The following is a 22,220-nucleotide window of genomic DNA, read 5'->3' as shown; positions in this document are numbered from 1 at the left end:
GGGGGGAAAGTTGAATGAAGTGTAAATTACTTTCTGGGCTTAATGAATATGTAACAGTTTAAGAGAGTACTTAAGTCCACAGTAAAATGAATGGAGGCGCACCTCTGGCAATATTGCTAAGCGCCCCAGCACTGTTGTCATACATTAAATCCCTATTTGTGCTTGGTCTTTGCATATTAAGTGCTTTAATTAATTAATTTTGAGTTAAATATTTTTAGATTAAATTTTAAAATTAACCCATCAGCCCAGGTACAAAAATCCAGTTCCATTATCAGTGTTTTCAATTGTTCAAAGTAGTTTATTAAGAGAGTTGCACCCTTCCCAGTTAAAAATTCCCCAGTTAAAAATCACTAACTTGCCCCTTTCAAACTTCAAACCACCGGTACACCATAAGAGCTACCTTTCCTGTGTTTACTGTATACTTTTACAAGTGTTTTAAGATGTGTTGGATGTATTTTAAGACCTTTTTTAAGTGTTTTCACTTGCATTCTGATTCCAAGGCCAAAAACCCCAGTTCTAACGGCCAGCAGCTATTTTTAGCCACAAAGTCATTACTCTGCAGGCAAGCTCCATGGCAACCTGAATACCTGAATTTTAATGAAGGCATTGTAGCTCCCTTATCTCAACTACTACCACACCCCCGGACAACGATGAGCCATTGGTGGACGGAGATGATCTATCAAAGGGAAAGAACCAATCACTTTAAACCGAAGGGGCGGGCTGTGGGCGGACTGGGGGCGGAGCAAAGACACTATAAAAAGGACGAAGCAGAGAGGCGGGGCCTCTTCTTCCTCTTTCTCTCTGCAGGCTAGCTGTAGTAGACGTCGGTGTTGGGCATTCAAAGCCTTACTCCTTTTAAGGGGCCTTTAGTAATTTTTTAAAGTCAGTCCAGCACTGCAAGTTCTTTTTCTCTACCTGAGGTCTAGTGCTGTCTCAGCCAGAAGATCTCAAATCCCTGCGCTCCTGGGGCATACCATCTACTGAGCCATAGGATCCCAAATTTTTATATTTTTCTAATTTCTGTAATTTTTCAATTTTTCTGTTTTCAATAAATTAATCTTTTTAAGAGTTGTCTCATTTCTCACAACTGTGATATGCCTTTGTTCTACTAATAAACGTTCAAGATTATATTGCTAAAAATTTAGCTCCTGAATTCATTTTTCTCATACTGTTTCGAAGGCTTAGCCAAATTCCTGTCCACCAGCCCATTCCCCATCTCTCAGCCCCACCACCCCATCAGACCTGATTAGACTGAATAAAAGCAGGAGCAATGGCCCATTGGTTCCTAATGAGAAGTACAGTTATTTTCCCAAGCTGAAACATGAATAGAGGTGCTTGACTGAATCTTAGGTGTGGATTTCATCCTGAAGAAAATGAATGCAAAAGCTAAATTTTTAGCAATATAGTTTTAAACATTTATTAGTAGAACAAAGGCATATCACAGCGCTGGTGCGCTTGGCAATATTGCCAGAGGTGCGCCTCCATTCATTTTACTGTGGACTTAAGTACTCTCTTAAACTGTTACATATTCATTAAGCCCAGAAAGTAATTTACACTTCATTCAACTTTCCCCCCCTCCGGTTTCTGCCCCTTCTGCCAGCACAACGCCCAGTTAGGCCCTCTGGATAGCTTCAGAATTGAAGACAGGCACCCTCTCTCTGGTGCCTCCCAGTCTCCAACCTAATTTTTAGCTGACAGTTTCCTTGGGAGGTGTGAGTTTTGATGAGATAACAGTCTTCCTGGGATGCATGCGGTTTATCTTCTTTTTTTTCTCTAAGATGTCTTGGTTCCTGGCTCTGTAGTTTCTCAGCTCAAAAGACATTTATTACCATGTGTTTATTAATACATTTCTTAACATATTACAACTATTTCGAAGTTACAATTTACCTTAATATCGTTTCTACTTAACTTCATTTTACCTTAACACTATTTCGACATAGTACATTATCACTTATAAATGTTAAAATCCTATATGCGAAAGACAGCATTTATCATTCACTCATTTATCACAAGTAGAAGACTGTCTCTTCAAGTACCATGAAGCTTCAGACCTGCTCTGCCTGCCTCCTGCACACTAGGCTGACTTCTCAGGGCTTCACAAAATGAACCAGTACACTTACATTCTGTCTCGTTTCCAAAACTCGATCTCAAGACTCAATTTAACAAGTGCTATCTTAATCTCCCCTCTTTCCCTGTAATCTGGAGGGATTTTTCAATTTTTTTTTTTTTTTTTAGCAAATGCAAGAGATGAATTACTGCAGGGATTTAATTTGCCTTGTTTATTTGGTGTAGGTGGCAAGGGGGTGGGTCAACTCACCACACCTTGTTTTTGTTGCTTTGCTTTTTTTCCTAAAGGAAGAAGTGTCAGTTTAAAAGTCTCCACTTGGGTGGTCAGAGCTGTCGCTGCCCCGTTTGTCTCATAGCTGATACCTGGGTGCTACATTCCTAGCAATAACATTTTTCCTAATCAATTTGCCCTTATTTACATTTGTAAGCACTACTGGCTGTGTACCCAGACCTGCTTTTCCATGCAAAAGGGGTTTTTTTTCTAGCTTCAACAACTCAGAAGGATCCCACAGATTTTGTATGTCAGACTTGCCCTGTGGGTAAAAGCCTGTGAAAGTGTCTCCTAGGTTAGAGTGCAATATGAAATCCTCTATACCTGATCCTCCCAATGCTTGGACAGCCAGAACTGACATAAATCTCATGGATTTGGTCATATACAAATAGCTTCATTTTGTAAGGTTCTGTGTCTTCCTTGGGTCACCTTTGTTCTCAAAAGTACTGCATTATAACTGCTAATACTGCAGAGCTTCATACTTTCTCCAATCAGATAATGAATCGCGACGAAACTGGGCCAGGAGACACTTCAGAGACAGAGTCAGAGAAGTGGGTATTTGCTTTATTCGGCGCGCCAGGTGTGTGGGGATCACTCCTCCAAACACACACACTGGTGCTCCCTACAACACAGTATTATGGGTTAAATTATGAATATTCATCACATTCCTTGGGACAGGCGTGGTTATACAAATTATTTCTCAGAAGTCATTAATATCATTAGCATACGGGTCACACATGCGCTGTGTGTCCTGGTGGTCGCGCTGAGGAAGGCCTCTCCTCTTCCTTGGGGGTCTTTCTGATGAAGACCAGTAGTCTTCCTCACAGTGCACCTTTCACCTTTCTCCCTGGGCATGCGTAGTCCTTTGAGGAATGATTCAGCAGTCTCTGAGATAATCCTTGTCCCCTCTATCTTGACAAGATTAGGGCGAATTCGGTTTCCTAGGTTTTGTAATTAACATCTTGTGTCTGAACTAACATTTGCTGACTCCCAATAGTTAACTTGTGCTTACATGAGTTAGCTATTGACTGCCCCTTCCTCAATCCCCCCTTTTCCTTGGTTATTTGTAATTCTTTACAAATCTGCATGTCTTTAAAGAAAGTACGCTTCTCTATCTTATTACTAAGTTTGTGCTTGTGCCATTGAGCATAAGCACTGCGATTCCAAGTACATAATATCATACAACAGTAACTACTAATACAAACACTAAGTAACAATGCAATATCACAAATAGCTATTGCGAACAATTGTTTAAGCCAGGATAAGATGGGTAACCATGATGTAAGTTTGTCCCATATCTCTTTAAACCCCCAAGAAGTGTCATCCAAGGTGATGTGATGTAGTTGATGCCTTTTCCTGGTCTTAAAATCAAGAGTCATACATGGTTAGAAGGGGAAAAGGGATTTTACCTTGGTATTTATTTTAAGGATCCCTAGGTGCACACGTCCAGGTCATATGCATCGAAATGCACCCCGCCGAATATGCCTCAAAAGATCGGGTATAACATTATAGGTTTTACTAATTAGCATATCTATCAAAGATTCCCCAATGAGAGGCTCAAGTGAGCCCCCCTCCCCAAGGAGCCTTCCCCTGGATGGTTCTATCTTAGTTTACAGAATGTGTTCTGGAGAGGACCTTGGGGTCTGGGGCACACTGATCCCTAGCTAGGAAGCTTCTAAAATGTTGTCTTGGGGTGACCTTATGATGTGTATCCCATATCGCTGCCTACGCCCAGAAATTAATTTTTGTGCCTTTCTATGCCTCTACACTGAGCCTGAGAGGGGGAAGGAAAAACTGAGCAAAACTTTTTCAAAGCAGTTTGCAGCTTGTTCAAGGTCACACACAGATAGCAATTTGTTTCCCAGCTGTGGCAGGGGAGGGAGGAAGCACCCGGATTGCTGTTTTTCCCGAGGACAGTTTTTTTGGCCAGTGGTTCAGCTGCTTTTTTCTCCAGAGAGAGACTGAGAGTTGAATTTTTCCTTCCCTGGAATTTCAGATTTTCTCCCTTTTCTACTGGACTGCTTGATTGCTTTAACATCAGAGCACATCGGGAGGACTTTCCACCGGGCACAGAGAGCCTGGCCCGGGGCCAAGCCCCAGCTCTGAGGAGACCAAAGGGAGGACTCTGACAGTTTCCCAGGTTTTTTCTCCACAGCGAGAGATTTTATTATTTAGCATTATTATCCTTTTCCCGTGTGTTTGTTAAATAAACAGTTTTTATCTCTTTCACTTTCCTTTGAGGAAAATTTATTTTCCCCGAACCTGGTGGGGGAGGGGTGGTGACCTGCCTTCTCTCAGAGGATATATTTCTAAATTTGGCCAAACCAGAACAAATGTTTAGTCTCTTAGCTTGACAAACAAGTCCAAGAATGTAGGGAAAAAACACTAAGAATACAGAAGTTGTAAAGAGGTATAACAGGGATATAAAAGAAAGGGCAAAAAATCTTCATGGCATCATTTCCCCCCTTTTAGAGACTAAAAAAACTCTACCTTGTCTAGTTTCTACTCTACTCTATTCTTTACCTGCACAACTAGTTTACACAACTGGCTGCTCCACAGACAATTACACCCATAATAACTACAATTACAGCTATTATGAATATTTCTTTTACCCAGACCCAGTTTGGTAACCATGAGGTGAGGGTATCAAAAATATGATCAAATTTTAAGGTGTTATTTCTAGAAGCTACTTTATGTAGAATTTGAGTTCTTTTCCGAATTTTATCTAAGTCCTTCTTAATTCTTCCATTAAAATGCCAATCAATGGCCAGTGACCCCTCCCATCTAGGGGTGGTAACTGAGTACAGATCCAGCAATCGCTCTTATTGAGAATTTTGGACACATTTTGGACCACAGTCTTATGCAAATCATGGGGTGAACCCTGAACCATGGTTACCAGTTGGGCAAGCAGCAAACATGTGAAAAACAGTTTAGACTGCATCTTTCTGATTTGTATCAGTCTCTGTCTTCTTGGTGATTTCAGGAGCAGAAGCTTTCTTCACCCTGGAGTAGTGAATCCATGGTCCCTTGCCAGCAACCTTGACCGCAGTAAAAGTGGTCAGCAAAACTTGGAATGGTCCCTTCCACTTGGCTTGCAAGGGGTCACTGTCCCACCACTTGATGTAGACCCAATCTCCAGGCTGGAACGGATGAGCAGGTGTGTCCAATCCTATTGGTTTGGATAACACGACGAATCTCTGGAGCTTCTGCAAAGTGGAACTCAGAGCCATGAAATACTTTTGCAAATCATTTTTACTTCTCATATGAATTTCCCCTGGGATATGTGGAACCTGGTATGGCCTGCCATATAATATTTCATAGGGACTGATGTTGTCCCTTCTCCTTGGCTGTATGCGGACTCTCAGCAAGGCTATAGGCAGGGCTTGAACCTACGTCATGGATGTCTCTTGACAAATCTTGCAAATCTGGGTTTTGAGGGTCCCATTCATGCGTTCAACTTTGCCACTTGCCTGGGGCCTGTATGGTGTGTGCAGGTCCCAGGTAAGTCCCAAAATCCTGCTAACTTCCCCAACCACTGTTGCGACAAAATGTGGTCCCCTATCTGATGACATTCCCAAAGGAACCCCAAATCTTGGTATTATATGATTGAGCAAAGCTTTCCCTACTTCTTTTGCTGTGTTGGTGCGACAGGGGAAAGCCTCAAGCCATCCACTGAAGGTGTCAACCAGTACCAGTATATACCTGCATCCCTCTTTGTGTGGCATCTCAGCAAAATCTATTTGCCAATAATCTCCCGGGACATCTCTTGTCTTTGTCACTCCTAACACAACTCTCTTGCTTGTGTCAGGGTTGTTTTTACAGCAGGTTTCACACTTGCTTGTTACAGATTGTACAATATCAGTCATCCCTCTCCCTATCACTACTTTCCTCAAATGTTTTAAAAGATTTTCTGTTCCCTAATGGGTACTTTCATGCTCTTGTTGGGCTATTTCCCAAAGGATCAAGGCTGGAACTACGACTTATCCTACGGGGGTAACAGCCCACCCACCTTCTTTGATTTCAGCCTTAAGGAACTTAATTAATTTGTGATCCCTCTGATCGTATTTTGGGGTAAATGATGACAAACCTATCTCTTTCTGTGGTACTACTGCAAAAATGCCTTTTTCTGCAATCCCCCTTGCTGTTTCGTCAGCAAAACGATTTCCCAGTTCGGGGGCTGTTTTTCCTTTTTGATGACCCTTGCAATGCATGATGGCCACTTCTGTAGGCTTCCAAATGCTCTGTAAAAGCGCAAGAATCTGTTTAGCTTGCTTAACCTCATTACCTTGAGCAGTCAGCAGGCCACGTTCCTTCCAAATAGCTCTGTGGGCATGAACAACACTGAAGGCATATTTGGAATCAGTCCATATGTTCACCTTTGTTGGGGTGGCTCAGCCTGCTCTCGGGCTGAAACCATCAAATGTCAGTCACCAGAAGAGATCACTGAGATCTAGGTTACCTCCCCCTGGGTGGCTCCCAATCCTAAATTACCTCCCCCTGTTCCAGAAAGTTCTCCCTTTTTTAGTTATTAATTGGTTCCCTGTTATGACTCCTGCCTCCCTGTTTTCCCCATTTGTTCTGAAAAATTGTATCCTCCCCTCTGCTTGTACCCCATTGGTTGTTTTCTCTTTCCCTGCCTTACTCCACCCCCCCATAAAGGGGGCTAGCCTGCGTCTCCTCGGGGCTTTTTTGCTGGTCCCTGGTCCCTCCTGCAAATAAACCTCTTGGAACTCACACCAGAAGCCCCTCCCGCCTTCTTTGCCTCCGGGCAAAAGCCAGCCTGATCATCGGCTGCCCGACATGTTTCCTCTGAGGAGGAGCCAGCACACGCACCCATCTCACGCTGATTCCACTGAGCCGTCCAGCGAGGACGCTGTGGAGGCTAACGCTGCGTCCCCTCTGCCCGAGGGCACGCCGGGGCTTGTGGTTTCAAGCCCCCGGTTGCGTTAGGTTGGCGCACCGAACAGGGACGACACACACGTGCGTTCCTGCATCGTCCTCGCTGCCAGGAGGCTGCGAGTGTGAGCGATTCAGAGCTGCCGACGCCTCTCGCAGCAGCGCGCTCTGTTTTAAAAGCCGCGCTCCGAGAGGAGGCTGCCAACTCCTGCCAGGAGAGCAGCCTGTCCCGGAGGACCCCACCGTGCCTTTTTGTTTCCAGGACCGGACGCCTGTGTCTTCTTGTGAGTATTCTTGTGATTCCCGGCCCCTGGGAAATTATTTTTAATTTCTCCTTTTTGCCGGTGGTGGGTGAAGTTGAGGCTAAGATGGGAGCTAAGCTTTCCCAGCCTCAGCGGGAGGTTTATCTCCAAGTTGGGGAGTCCCTGAAGAATTGTGGGTTAAAGTTATCAAAGGGGTTTTTGAAAAGGTTTGTTAAGTGGCTGTTCTTTTATTTTCCCCAGATGTCCCCTGCTAATTTGAAGTCAGCCACGTTTTGGCAATTTGTGGGGGACAAAATATTAGAATTAAACCAAAGGGGAGATCCCTCCGGAGAGAAGTTTCTCTACATGGTCTGGGCTTTGAGAGATATACACAAAGCTAATCGGAAAATAAAAGAAAAGCCCCGAATTCTCCCCAGTTCTTCCCAAGTCCCTCTTTTCCCCCGTCGCGTTCCTCATCCCACTACCCCTTCGCTGAGAAGACCGGGAGTTGTAAAATGCCCAGAGGCACAGGGCTGCCACCGTCTCCCTGACTCTCCTCGATCCTCTCAGCCACCCCGCCGAAGTAGCTCTGGCCAGGCTGTTTCGGCTTCTACCCAAACCCGCTCTCCTATGCCCTCTTCCCCGGTTGTTCTCCCAAAAAGCAGTTCCCAGTTTTATTGCCCTGAAAATGATGGCGAAGGCTTTTCTTCGTCCACCGTTTTGTCCCCTTTCCCTGCTGTTCCGGCACTCCCCCAAAATGGAGGAGACCGCATGGCACAGCCCACCTTTTTTCCTTCTTCTTCCCAAAATCCTCTTGCCCTCCCTCCTCCTCGCCCTGTCTTTGCCCCGCCCCCTCCTAACGTGACGTCTGTGAGCTCCTCCTTCGCGTCGGGTCCCGCCCCCTGCGTCAGGAGTCCCCGCCTTTCCCGTGGCCACTCCTCTTTGTCCTCAGCCCCCGCCTACCAGGAGGAGCCTTCTGGTTCCCACGCCTCGTCTTCCGGTTCCCACGCTGTGGAAACCGGAACCGACGCCATCTTGAACCCGGAACCGGGAGCCTCCTCCGGTCCCTTCGCCGCTCCGGTTACTTATAACCGAGCTGGCGGCAACCCCACCTGGAAACCCTTTGACCCTGCTGGGCTCAAAGAACTTTGTAAAGTGCAGAAGGAGTTTGGGAGGGAGAGTCCATATTTCTGGAATCTCCTGCGGGCCACCCTCACTAATACAGTGTTGGTCCCAGCAGACCTCCAAAGCATTTTTTCCTGCTTGCTTTCTCCAGCCAAATTCGAGGTGTGGGATGATGGGTGCAGAAAGCAACTAGGAGAGGTCCTCCCAATCCTGTTGCAAGACCCTAATAACGCAGGGGTTTCCATGGACCACCTTACCGGTGAGGGGTTGCTTGCCAAGCCACAAGACCAGGCCCGAAACACCCCAGAGCCGGTCTTAAATGCTGTTAAACATGCGGCAGAGCAAGCATTTTTAATGATGCCCCCTAAATCGGCGCCTCTACTAAATTTTACTGAAATTTGGCAACTCCCAAATGAACCATTTATTGACTTTATTGACAAATTAAAATTAGTGGTGGAGAAGCAAGTGGAAGATACAAGAATTAGAGAAAGCATAATCACTCAAATAGCAAAAGCTAATGCAAATGAACCTTGTAAGAGAGTGATTATGACCCTTCCACTTGATCCTCCACCAACGTTAAAGCAGATGATTCGACACTGCACAACCTTAGTTCCAATTGGCCAACCAAATTTAAAAACGAGGGGGAATGTGGTGGGAGCTGCGGGTGCTGCTGAGGCAACGGCACCTCAGGACAAGAGGATGAAAAACAGAACCTGGACTTGTCACAGATGTGGCAAGCCAGGACATGTGGCCCGGAACTGCAGAGCTCCAGCCCCAATTAATGAAAGTTCCCGAGCTGTTTCCCCAGGGCAAGTAGCATCGCCCACTCCCATGGAGGTACAGCTGGGAAACTGAGGACCCAGCGCGGATCTGCGGCCCCGCATGATGACATAAATAAAGAAGCTGCAACCAGAAAAACTGACTACCACTACTGAAACCACGATGGACTACATCACACCTCGACGGGTCCTCGTGAGCTGCAAAGGACTGAAAGACTGCTGCTTGTTTATAATAGGAGACACCACGTGTACACCACCAGAGATCTCAATAACACCAGAGATTGTCCAAGTAGGATCACAAGGACTCTTTACAATTAACATACAGTGTATTCACCCGCCTTTCTTTCTTGCAGCTGGCTAGGTTCTCGCCCAGGCCATCCTCATGCCCAGAAGTTCACCAGATAACTACAACCCATCTGTCTTCTGGGCTGAGGTGGTAGGGGAGGACAAGCCGATGCTAAGCTGCAAGATTTCATGCCAGGGCTCGGACATCAGCCTAGCAGGGATGATGGACACAGGGGCAGACGTGATGGTCATTGCCTCCAACAACTGGCCGTCACATTGGGGGTTGCAGCCGGCAGAAGGTATTGTTACGGCTGTGGGAGGATCCATGGCTGCCCAGAGAAGCAGGACTCTTGTCCAGATTGAGGGTCCAGAGGGGCGGATTGCAACAGTCCGTCCATTTGTTATTGACTCTGGGTTTACATTGTGGGGCAGGGATCTCATGTCCCAGTGGGGAGCCCGGGTTGAGATCCCATCTCAACCCCGGGATTTTTAGTAGGGGCCACTGCGGAGCGCCCCACCCAGAAATTGAATTGGCTCACCAATAAAAGGGTCTGGATGGATCAGTGGCCTTTAAAAGGACACCAATTGAGAGCGCTCACTGCACTCGTGGAGGAGCAGCTGGGGAAGGGGAACATTGAGCCTTCCAACAGCGCTTGGAACTTCCCGGTCTTTGTGATCTGGAAGCCGGGGACAGACAAGTGGAGACTCCTTCATGACCTGCGGAAAGTTAATGAGGTCATTGAGGACATGGGACCCCTGCAGCCCGGAATGCCATCGCCCTCTATGCTCCCTAGGCAGTGGAAGCTAGTAGTCATAGACATCAAGGACTGCTTCTTCCATATCCCCCTGCATCCGGACGATGCACCCCGGTTTGCCTTCTCGGTGCCTTCCCTCAACCGAGAGGCTCCCATGCAGTGCTACCAATGGCGAGTTCTGCCGCAAGGCATGAAAAACTCGCCCACCATCTGCCAGTGGTATGTCGCTCGCATTCTGTCCCGTCTGGAAAAAGGCAGTTAGAGCTGTGATCCTACACTACATGGACGATGTTTTGGTGTGTGCGCCCACGCAGCAATACCTGGACTGGACTCTGGGGGAGGTAATCAGGGCTTTAGAGGCTGATGGATTCGAAATCCATCCCGAAAAGGTCCAGAAGACCTCACCTTTTAAATATCTAGGACTCAAAATTGAGGAGCAGACAGTGATGCCCCAACCGTTAAAGATCAATGATAACCCCAAGACTCTGCAGGAACTCCATCAACTCTGCGAGTCCATCAACTGGGTGAGGCAGCTCCTGGGACTGACGACTGAGGACCTTGCCCCTCTGTTCAACCTGCTTTGTGGGAACGAGGATCTCAAATCCCCGAGGCAGTTGACAGAAGAGGCAAGAGACTCCCTCATCAAAGTCCAGGAGGCGCTGTCATCTCGCCAAGCCCATCATTATGCCCCAGGTCTGCCCTTTCAGTTCATAGTGTTGGGTAAAATGTCATACCTCCATGGGCTGGTTTTCCAGTGGGACAAGGTGCAGAGGGATCCCCTTCTGATTATTGAGTGGGTTTTCCTCTCGCACCAGCCGTCCAAAAGTATTACCATGCCACAGGAGCTCATGGCTCAGTTGGTGATAAAGGCTAGGTCTCGCCTCCGTACCCTTGCGGGGTGTGATTTCACATGTGTTTACTTGCCACTAACAACCAATGCACTGGACCATCTCCTTCAAAACAACAATCATCTCCAATTTGCCTTTGATAGTTATTCGGGACAAATATCGGTTCACAACCCGAAACACAAATTGTTCAATTCGGCCTTTAAATTAATTCCAAAAGAAATTCAGAGACGTGAACCCCTCAATGCCCTGACGATCTTTACGGATGGTTCTGGGGCATCTCACAAGTCTGTCATCGTTTGGAGGAATCCTTGCACTCAGAAGTGGGAGTCTGATGTGCAGGTGGTCAAAGGATCACCGCAGGTTGCAGAGCTTGCCGCAGTGGTCAGAGCATTTGAGCGGTTCAACGAACCTTTTAATTTGGTAACAGATTCCGCATATGTAGCAGGAGTGGTGTCCAGAGCAGAAAGAGCATCACTCAGAGAGGCGGCAAATCCAAAAATCTATAACTTGCTTTCGAAGCTAATCCAAATTGTCTCCCACCGAAAGCAACCCTTTTACGTAATGCATGTGAGGTCACACACTGACCTGCCAGGATTTATTGCAGAAGGGAACAGGAGAACGGATGCCCTAGCGATGCCCATCGAGTTAGCGAATCTGCCTAACAGATTCCAGCAAGCCCAGCTGAGCCATGCAATGTTCCATCAAAATGCTCCAGCTCTCGTCCGGATGTTCCAACTCACTAGAAACCAGGCAAAAGCCATTGTGGCGACATGCCCCAACTGCCAAAAACATCAGCTTCCATCACTAGGTCAGGGGGTTAACCCCTGAGGCCTAGGCAGTTGTGAGGTATGGCAAACAGATGTCACCCACTTCCCCCAATTTGGCCGCCAGAAATATATTCACGTTTCTGTGGATACTTTTTCTGGTGCAACCTTTGCCTCAGCTCACCGTGGGGAGAGGGCCAAAGATGTCATCAACCACCTGGTACAGGCCTTACCTGTGTTGGGGACACCAAATAAATTAAAAACTGACAATGGCCCTGCGTACACCTCTGCAGAGTTAAACAGATTCATGAGTGAGTGGGGTGTGGATCACATCACTGGCATCCCTCACTCGCCCACAGGCCAAGCCATCATGGAAAGGAAACATCAGACACTAAAAAGACTGCTTGAACAACAAAAGGGTGGCAATGAGATCGCTGCCCCCACCATAAGACTGTCCAAAGCATTGTTCACTTTGAACTTTTTAAACTGTTCCTATGAGGAACCTGATCCTCCCATCCTGAGACACTTCACAAACTCTGCCAAACATAAACTGACTGAGAGACCTGAGGTCCTAATAAAGGACCCTGACACTTTACAGATACGTGGCCCGTACCCCCTAGTCACCCAGGGTAGAGGCTACGGGTGTGTTTCCACCCCAGAGGGTCCAAGATGGATCCTTGGGAAGTGGATCAAACCCTTTTTGAAACCACCTGCAGATGCCAAGCGAAGGAAAGAAGCTGCCACAGCCTGGAAAAGGAGGAGAAACAAGACCTCCTGAATAAACAAGAAATTCTCCTCCCAGGCTGCAAAGACAAACATTCCCTTTCCCACCTTCTCTATTGTGTTTCCCTCCCCTAAGTGGCCCTTTGTTTTGAAAGAGGGGGAGTCCAAGGGAGCCATTGTTATTTAAGTTAATTGTATTTGTATTAATTTTATTTATGTTACACTGTCCCTAAAGTTATCTCCCATAACTGCATGATGACATCCTACATGCTGCTGTCCCACCTGCTGCTGCAGCTCCTCCTGTACACTGGGAGCTCCAGTGGCCGGATTCCTTCAATTATCAAGGACATTGTATGGGGTTTCTTTATGGAGTTGTTAATTTTATTAGCCCTTCCCATTTTTAAGTGTTTGGTTTTGAAATCCCTTAAGCCTTTCCCCTCATTTCAATGTAATAAAGAAGGGGGAGATGTTGGGGTGGGTCAGCCTGCTCTCGGGCTGAAACCATCAAATGTCAGTCACCAGAAGAGATCACTGAGATCTAGGTTACCTCCCCCTGGGTGACTCCCAATCCTAAATTACCTCCCCCTGTTCCAGAAAGTTCTCCCTTTTTTAGTTATTAATTGGTTCCCCGTTATGACTCCTGCCTCCCTGTTTTCCCCATTTGTTCTGAAAAATTGTATCCTCCCCTCTGCTTGTACCTCATTGGTTGTTTTCTCTTTCTCTGCCTTACTCCACCCCCCCATAAAGGGGGCTAGCCCACGTCTCCTCGGGGCTTTTGCTGGTCCCTGGTCCCTCCTGCAAATAAACCTCTTGGAACTCACACCAGAAGCCCCTCCCGCCTTCTTTGCCTCCAGGCAAAAGCCAGCCTGATCATCGGCTGCCCGACATGCTTCCTCTGAGGAGGAGCCAGCACATGCACCCATCTCACGCTGATTCCACTGAGCCGTCCAGCGAGGACGCTGTGGAGGCTAACACTGCGTCCCCTCTGCCCGAGGGCACGCCGGGGCTTGTGATGACAAGCCCCTGGTTGCGTTACACCTTCTTCCCCTCGCTCGGTTCTAGAGCTCTCGTTAGTGCAATGAGTTCAGCTTTCTGTGATGATACATCTGGAAGCAAGGCTTTTGCCTCAATGATTTTATCTGAGGTGGTTACAGCGTAACTGGTCATCCTCCTACCGTTTTTCATGAAGCTGCTCCCATCAGTGTACAATTCCCAGTCTGGATCCTTCAAAGGAACATCTTTCAGGTCTGGTCCGCTGGAATAAGTTTCCTCTATTGTCTGCAAACAGTCATGCTCAGGCACACTGTCAAGTAACGTGGATGATAAAAACATTGCAGGGTTTACCACAGAAGTTGTCTTTAGGGTAACATCATCTTGTTCTAACAACACAGATTGGTATTTGAGCATTCTGCTAGGGGAGAGCCAGTGTCCCCCCTTTTGCTCCAGCACATTTATCACTGCATGGGTGTTGGGATTTTAAGAGTTCTAGTTTTTTTTCTGTTAAAGGAATTTTCCCCCATACTGTTACTAAGATGACAAATCGCTTGATACTTAAGGAAAACAGAGCTACCTACTGGCGGTGGGGTGCGCCCGGCTACTCTTTTGTTTCAACTGGGTGTGGGGGCAGTCGCTCTCCGCGTTCGAGAGAGAGAAGGAGCCTGCTTCTTTGGCTGCTTTTCCTCACTACTGGAGAAGCTCCAAGATCCCAAGCCTGCCTTCCCTGCCCTGCTCGGAGCCAGGCCATGGCCGCCCTGCCCCGGCGCTGCTTCGAACCTTTGCTACGTTGTAGCCATGCTTGCCCTGCCTGCCCAGATCTCCGGGGGGGGGGGGGGGGGGGGGGGGGGGGTTCTCAGTTTGGATACACCTCGGCCACCCGGGATTTGCACTCATCCCTGCCGCTCCAGCCTGCCATTCCAGCCTGCTGTTCCCGAGGGTCCGGCAGGACACCGGGGCCAGCTGCTCAGGGGTTTGTGAAGCTTCTTTGTCCCATCCCTTTTCCCGGGATCCCAGGGCACCAGTGCCGCGTGCTCCGCGAGCTCGCTCCGGAGCGCCCCCTGCAGCCGCGGGGGGACCATAACACCTGCCCTGCTCACCGGGAGCCGCCAGCGCCCCTGCCGGCTGCGAGCGGAACTGCACCCAAAGGGAAAGGGCCTGACAGCCGAGAAGGCTGGGACTGGGTTTGTGATTGTTTGCTGTTACTGCTATAGTTATTGTCATTTGTTTGACTGGTTATATATATAATAGTAAACAACTGTTATTCCTATTTCCCACATCTTTGCCTAAAAGCCTCCTTGATTTCAAAATTATAATAACTTAGAGGGAAGGGGGTTGCATCTGCCATTCCAAGGGAGGCTTCTGCCTTCCTTAGCAGACACCTGTCTTTCAAACCAAGACAATGGGGTACATATAACGCAACCGGGGGCTTGTAATCACAAGCCCCGGCGTGCCCTCGGGCAGAGGGGACGCAGCGTTAGCCTCCACAACGTCCTCGCTGGACGGCTCAGTGGAATCAGCGTGAGATGGGTGCATGTGCTGGCTCCTCCTCAGAGGAAACACGTCGGGCAGCCGGTAGAATAGGCTCACGTTCGCCCGGAGGCAAAGAAGGCGGGAAGGGCTTCTGGTGTGAGTTCCAACAGGTTTATTTGCAGGAGGGACCAGGGACCAGTGAAGCCTCGAGGAGACACGGGCTAGCCCCCTTTATGGAGGGGTGGAGTAAGGCAGGGAAAGGGAAAACAACCAATGGGGTACAAGCAGAGGGGAGGATACAATTTTTCAGAACAAATGGGGAAAACAGGGAGGCAGGAGTCATAACGGGGAACCAATTAATAACTAAAAAAGGGAGAACTTTCTGGAACAGGGGGAGGTAATTTAGGATTGGGAGCCACCCAGGGGGAGGTAACCTAGATCTCAGTGATCTCTTCTGGTGACTGACATTTGATGGTTTCAGCCCGAGAGCAGGCTGACCCACCCCAACATACATACACGACAATGTGCTGCCCAAGGGTGAATTTACGGGCCTCCTGTATCAGAAGGACTGTTGCTGCCACAGCTTTCAAGCATCCTGGCCAACCCTGGGCTACATTGTCTAGTTGTTTTGAGAAATAGGCCACAGCTCTTCGCTGGTCTCCAAGGTGCTGTGCCAGTACCCCCAGAGCAACATTTAGTCGCTCATGTGTAAAGAGTTCAAAAGGTTTAGTCAAGTCCGGCAGCCCCAGAGCTGGGGCTCACATCAAGGAATGTTTCAGCTGTTTAAATGCAGCCCTGGCATTCTCTGTCCACATGATTGTCCCCTTTTCGGCTGCTTTAAGGACCTCATATAAACGTCTCACCAGTATATTGTAGTTTGATAACCACAGGCAACACCAACCTACCATTCCCAGGACGGCCTGCATCTCCCTTACGGTATGGGGCTCTGGAAGTTGACAGATGGCTTCCTTCCGCTCTCTGCTGAGTTGTCGATGTCCACGGAAAATTTCCAGGCCCAGGTATACTACTGTTTCCCGGGCAACCTGTGCCTTCTCTTTCGAGACCCGATACCCACTTTGGCCCAAGAAGTTCAACAGGCTTACAGTGAGCTTTATGCGGTCATCTCATGTCTTGCCCGCTATCAAGATGTCATCGACATACTGGAGAACCGCTCCTCCTGGTTCTTGTTTCCTCCAGTCCTCAAGCTCCTTTGACAGCTGGTTTCTGAATATGGTCAGGCTGTTTTTGAATCCTTGTGGTAAAACTGTCCAGGTGAGCTGGGTCTTTCTCCCTGTTTCTGGATTCTCCCACTCAAAAGCAAAGAGTTCTTGGCTATTCTTATGCACAGGAATGCAGAAAAGGGCATCCTTGAGATCTAAAACAGTGAACCACCCTAATTCATTTGTTAGTGTTGTCAAAAGTGTGTAAGGATTCGCTACCACTGGGTGTATGTCCTCTGTTATCTTGTTGATTTCCCTCAAATCCTGTACCAACCTGTAGCTTTTACCATCAGCTTTCTTTACTGGCAAGATTGGTGTGTTGTACCCGGATTCACATTCCACTAACAACCCAAATTTGAGAAACTTTTCAATCACAGGTACTAATCCCTTGCGAGCTTCTAATTGCAGAGGATATTGTCTTTGCCTTACTGGTGTAGCCCCTGCTTTGAGTGTGATACTCACAGGCTCAGCTTTTTTGGATCTCCCAGGAGAATCATTGGCCCACACTATTTGAATGACAGCCTCTTCAACTTCTTTGGGAAGTTTTCAATGGCATTCCTGTACAAGTATAGCAGCTGCTTTGATAATTTTAGATTCTGGGATTATAACTTTCACTCCCCCTTCCTTTGAAAACTTAATTTCTGCTTCCAATTTTTCCAATAAATCTCTGCCCAATAATGGCATTGGGGAATTTGGCATATACAGGAACTGGTGAGTGAGCCAGTGTTTTCCCAATTTAAATTTTAAAGGTTGGAAAAAAGGCCTTGTTTCACTTACCCCTGTAGCTCCAATCACATCCACAGTGTCTTGACTCAGTTTACCTTTTAAAGTACTTAACACAGAATATGTTATTAACTCAACAACCACCCATTTCTGGTATTGCTTCAGCTTTTCCATCTGTTCTGGGACATTGGGATCCCAGCCAGGGTTTGCTAGGGGATAAATGTCATTAACTTGTTGGAATTGTAAAAAGAAGAGAGGCCCGGCTCCGGTGGGGGGAGAAAATTGCAGTTCAAAACCAATATGGTTGATAAGAGCAAAACTCCATTTATTAGCAATCTAGAGGCACTTATATAATATACCAGCTTGTTAACTCTTAAGTGGCTTAAAACTTATCAAAGCGCATTTCTACTTCTACATAATTGGACTTACATTGGCAAGCCTCTACAGTTATGTTATGATTAAAAGAATTCAGAGTTCACCTCCCTTCTCTCCCGGTTAGCACATCTTATCAGTACAGCTGCATCATTTCAAAACTCCCTCTTTGTTTCCCAGGCCTTTTCTCACACAGGCCATTTGCTTGCAGGCTCTTGCTACAGTTCTTTTATTGATCTCATAATTCTATCAATGATCCATGCCCCTGATCCTTTAATAATTGCAACAATTAACTGACCCTTGGAGACTCCCAGTTGCAATTTGAGTTTATATAGCAGATATTGCAGCTTTGTTGACCATTTCTCTCTCTGTTTTATCCAATAATTCATCTAGCATAACATTTAGATCACCCCAATCTGGGTTTTGGGATTTTATGGCCATTTCTGCACGCATAGCAACTCTCTCTGTGTTATCCCTGTACTTCCCAATTGAGTTTTTCCACTGCTGTAATTCTCCGAGGGAAAACAGTGTCTTTATATAAATCACTCCTTGATTTCCCATAGCTTGTCTCAGAGGTGCTTCTAATGCAAGTTCTTCCTCCCCCCCTTTACCTGCTTTGTACCTTGTGTGTTTAGCGACGGGACTGACTGCTTTCATGGCTTCTCGGGCTATCCTGCCCCTTCTTCTACCACCCTCCCCGTGAGAACCATCTGTATCAGAATCATCCCATTTGCTTTTGATTGAAATTGGTTCATTGGTTTTAAAACTTGTTCCAGGCAAATTTTGATCAGGAACTGTCTTGCTTTTTGTGGCAGTGGAGGGGTAGGGAGGCAGGGGCTGCAAGCAGGTTCTCCCGTCCCTAGCTCTGTAAGAGCCGCCTGGGTCAGGGCCATCCCGTCTGCCCTCAGCTTTAACATTGGCCTCGCCGCAGGGTGGGGAGAGCGAGCGGCTCCTCCTGTCTCTGGCTCGGAAACTTGTGGTTCTCTGTATTGGGGAATACCGCCACAATTGCCCGTGTCCATTTCTGCCTTCACTTCCGTGTTCAGGGTACTCGGGGAAAGGTGGCCAGCCCGCGCCTTCCCCTCCCTCTGGAAAAAGTCAGGGGGCGGCAGCCAGTCTTCAGTTTCTCTACCTCTGGGGTGGTCAGGGAGTGGTGGCCAGTCCACCCCTTCTCTGCCTCTGGAAAAGTCAGGGGGTGGTGGCATACCTGCCCCTTCTCCGCCTCTGGGGCGGTCAGGGGGTGGTGGCATACCTGCATCTCTCCCACCTCCATGCCCGCTCTCCACCCCTGACGAGGCTGGGGGCGGGGAGGCTCCGCGCCTCTCCTCTGGCTTGGAGCTGGCCGCTCGCTCCCTCCCCTGGCCCTGCTTGTACAGTGGCGGAGACAGCGGAGGTGGCGGCAGAGGCAGCGGAGCCCCCCCCCCCCCTCCCCCCCCACTCTCTGCCCCCGTCCCCACATGTGTGGGCTGCCCTGCCGGCAAAGTCGGCGGTGGCGGCAGAGCCGCCGCTCCCCCACCCCCCGCCCCCACCTGTGCGAGCTGCCCCGGCGGTTGAACAGGGTGGGGAGACCCCCCCCCCATCACGCAAAGCTGGGCCCACCATATCTGTATCTGTCATTTCGATTTCTCTGTCCGTATTAGTATACGAGCTATCTTGTTGTGGCTTTTTCTTTCCCTTTCTCCTCCTCAAAGTCATTTCCATATTACTTTTGTCTACTACATATGTTTCTTCCCTGTTCAGATACATAGTAAAAAGTTCTGCATATCTTAGTTCATCAAACCTACGTGATGATCTACATTCTACCATCAGGTCAGTAATGATGTTACTTTCCAAACTCCCATAGCAAGGCCAATTTCCTTGACTTAATTTTAAAGTCGGCCAAACCCATGTGGACAGTCTAATCAATTCTCGGGTGTCCAAAGTAGTTTTTTGCCCTGTCAGCCATCTCCAGTGTTTTATTATGAGCTCTAATGGGCTGTTAGGAGGGATTTTTTCATTTTCATCTGAAAAAACACCACCCATGTTTGCTCACAGACAGAAAAACTCTGCCAGAGGGAAGCTTTTAACTCCGGAATTCAGCCTGCAATCCAGCCTCGGAATTCCAACTTCCCAGGCAGTTTATCTAGGTTACTACACAAACACTTCAAAACAGCACTTTAAAATACTAAAAAGCAACTAGTTTTAGCAAGCAGTAAATGCGCGCACACGAAAATCTGGTCTCAACAGGATTCGAACCCACAACCTCCTGACATCCCAACCAACCAACCTCTGAGCCATTCTTGCTGCTGTGTAGGGTGCAGCCTCTGGGCTCTTATGGACTCTACGGAGGGCGTCCCCTCCTTTCCACAGTTTGCAGGGGAAAAGTTTAAGCTTTCCCCTTTTGTGGGCTTCTCTGCCCCCAACCTTTCCAACCCCCTCGGAGATGTCCTTCCCTAGTGCTAGCACAATCTTGGTAATAGCGATCCCCTTTTTACTCACCTCCCTTTCCGCACTTCTGCCTTTCCGTGCTGGGTCCTAAAGTCCTGGTCACAATCTTAGATTGTGGCTCCAGCCCCTCTGTAATTTGCTGGTAAAGAGAGGGGCAAAGCAAGATGTGTTCCAACCCAAGACTGCGAGTTTCAAGGTCTTTAGGGTCCCTTAGTGGTCGCCAGCAACTGATGCCTTTTCCTGGTCTTAAAATCAAGAGTCATACCCGGTTAGAAGGGGAAAAGGGATTTTACCTTGGTATTTATTTTAAGGATCCTTAGGTGTACACGTCCAGGTCATATGCATTGAAATGCACCCCGCCGAATATGCCCCAAAAGATTGGGTATAACATTATAGGTTTTACTAAATAGCATATCTATCAAAGATTCCCCAATGAGAGGCTCAAGTGAGCCCCCCTCCCCAAGGAACCTTCCCCTGGATGGTTCTATCTTAGTTTACAGAATGTGTTCTGAAGAGGACTTTGGGGTCTGGGGCATTCTGATCCCTAGCTACGAAGCTTCTAAAATGTTTAGTCTCTTAGCTTGACAAACAAGTCCAAGAATGTAGGGAAAAAACACTAGGAATATAGAAGTTGTAAAAAGGTATAACAGGGGTATAAAAGATAAGGGAAAAAATCTTCATGGCATCATAGTGTGCGTGTTTTTTCCAGAATTGTCTGCAAATCTATTTCTATTCATTTGTCTAAATCAACATAGATGCAACAGCTTGTATTTATAACTGTACATACTCCTCCTTCCTTGGCATACAGCAAATCTAATGCAAGTTTATTCCGTATGGCTAATTGTGAGATGATCTTAATCTTGATTTGCTGCGCTCTTATGGCATCTGCACTGGCATTCATTATGGGATCAATTTCAATAGAGCTTAATAATGGATAACACTGATTTTATTTTAATACATTTTTCCAGGTTGCCCATTGTCTGTGGCCATGCCACCAAGGAGATTGCACTGCGTAAGCATCTGGTTACCTTAATAAAGAACCAACACTGAAATGAAGTGCATACCCTTCTGCTTAGTGTGGCAGAAGAGGGAACAAAAACAACTTGCAGGAAAATAAGGTGGTTTTGTGTATCCTTTCCATTTTTTGCATCTCACACATTTTCATCATGCAAGGGCACAGATCTGCTTCAGCCACATACCTGCCTTACATTGGCTTTGACATAAACTAAGGTCACAAGGCAGCACCTACCCTGCATTTTGCAGAGCAGAACACCTACTTGAATCTGCCACTTAAACCTCTGTATTTGAATAAATGCCCCATCCACCAAGTGCCATACTTGCTACCTTGCATGTTAGTTTTGCAGTCCAGTGGTAATGATGTGCAGTTAATGTGGTGGCCGGTTAGCCTGTGGTACAAGGAACAAAGAGTTCTCTGGTGAGACAGTCCCTAGTACCAGAGACTTATGCCTCAGTCACAGTGAGAAAAGAAGCGTCTCCCAGAATGCTTTGTTCTGTTATGGTAATCTACCCTAGTTCTGCATTCCTGGCTGGCTGTTGGCCGCCCAGCCCCCTTGATACTTTATATGTTTCATATCCCAGAAAGTTCTCCACGCCAGTTTCCCCCATTGGCCTTTGCCCGTCGCCACTCCCCCAGAGCTTCCCCACTGGCTCCCATTCCCTAGTCCCGCCTCTGTACCGCCCCCGTGCCCTCAGATCATTGGTCTCTGATGCTCCCTCTGCTCCCGTACTTAAACCTGAGCTCTCCATTGTTCTCAGTCTTTGCTCCTGGAATCCTTCACGGTGTGGAAGCAATGAACTGCTCCCGTGGAACTCTATGCAAAGATCCTTCCTGCCTCTTTACCGTCGACCCATATTACTAAGCTATCCGTGCATTTGTGCGTGCACGCGTGTGTGAGTGTGTAGCTGATCCTGCTGAGTGGCTTCGCTAATGAGATGTTCTTGGAAGATCGCAGCACCTTGCTCTCCAGCACAGAAGCTGCAGAGCCTGGGTTAGTGATAGTTCCTTCCTTCCTTCCTTCCTTCCTCTTTCATCAAGGCACCAGTGCTGGTTTTAGCTGGGGTAGAGTTAATTTTCTTCATGGAAGCTGGTAGGGGGCTATTTTGGATTTGTGCTGAAATAGAGTTGATAACACAGGGATGTTCTAGTTATTGCTGAGCAGAGCTAACACAGAGTCAAGGCCTTTTCTGCTCTTCATACTGCCCTGTCAGGGAGTAGGCTGGGGGTACACAAGAAGTT

General features: G+C 47.6%; 1 long non-coding RNA gene across 1 annotated transcript; it reads left to right on the top strand.

The window, feature by feature from the left end:
• Window positions 1–502: 502 nt before the first annotated feature.
• Window positions 503–21,429, top strand: LOC116437455. Its single transcript, XR_004237307.1, has 3 exons — window positions 503–513; window positions 17,147–17,156; window positions 21,349–21,429. It is a non-coding gene; the product is annotated as an uncharacterized LOC116437455 (long non-coding RNA).
• Window positions 21,430–22,220: the final 791 nt, after the last annotated feature.

Source organism: Corvus moneduloides, chromosome W (genome assembly GCF_009650955.1).
Source record: "Corvus moneduloides isolate bCorMon1 chromosome W, bCorMon1.pri, whole genome shotgun sequence".
Taxonomy (NCBI): domain Eukaryota; kingdom Metazoa; phylum Chordata; class Aves; order Passeriformes; family Corvidae; genus Corvus; species Corvus moneduloides.
This window is presented reverse-complemented; position numbering and strand designations above follow the sequence as displayed.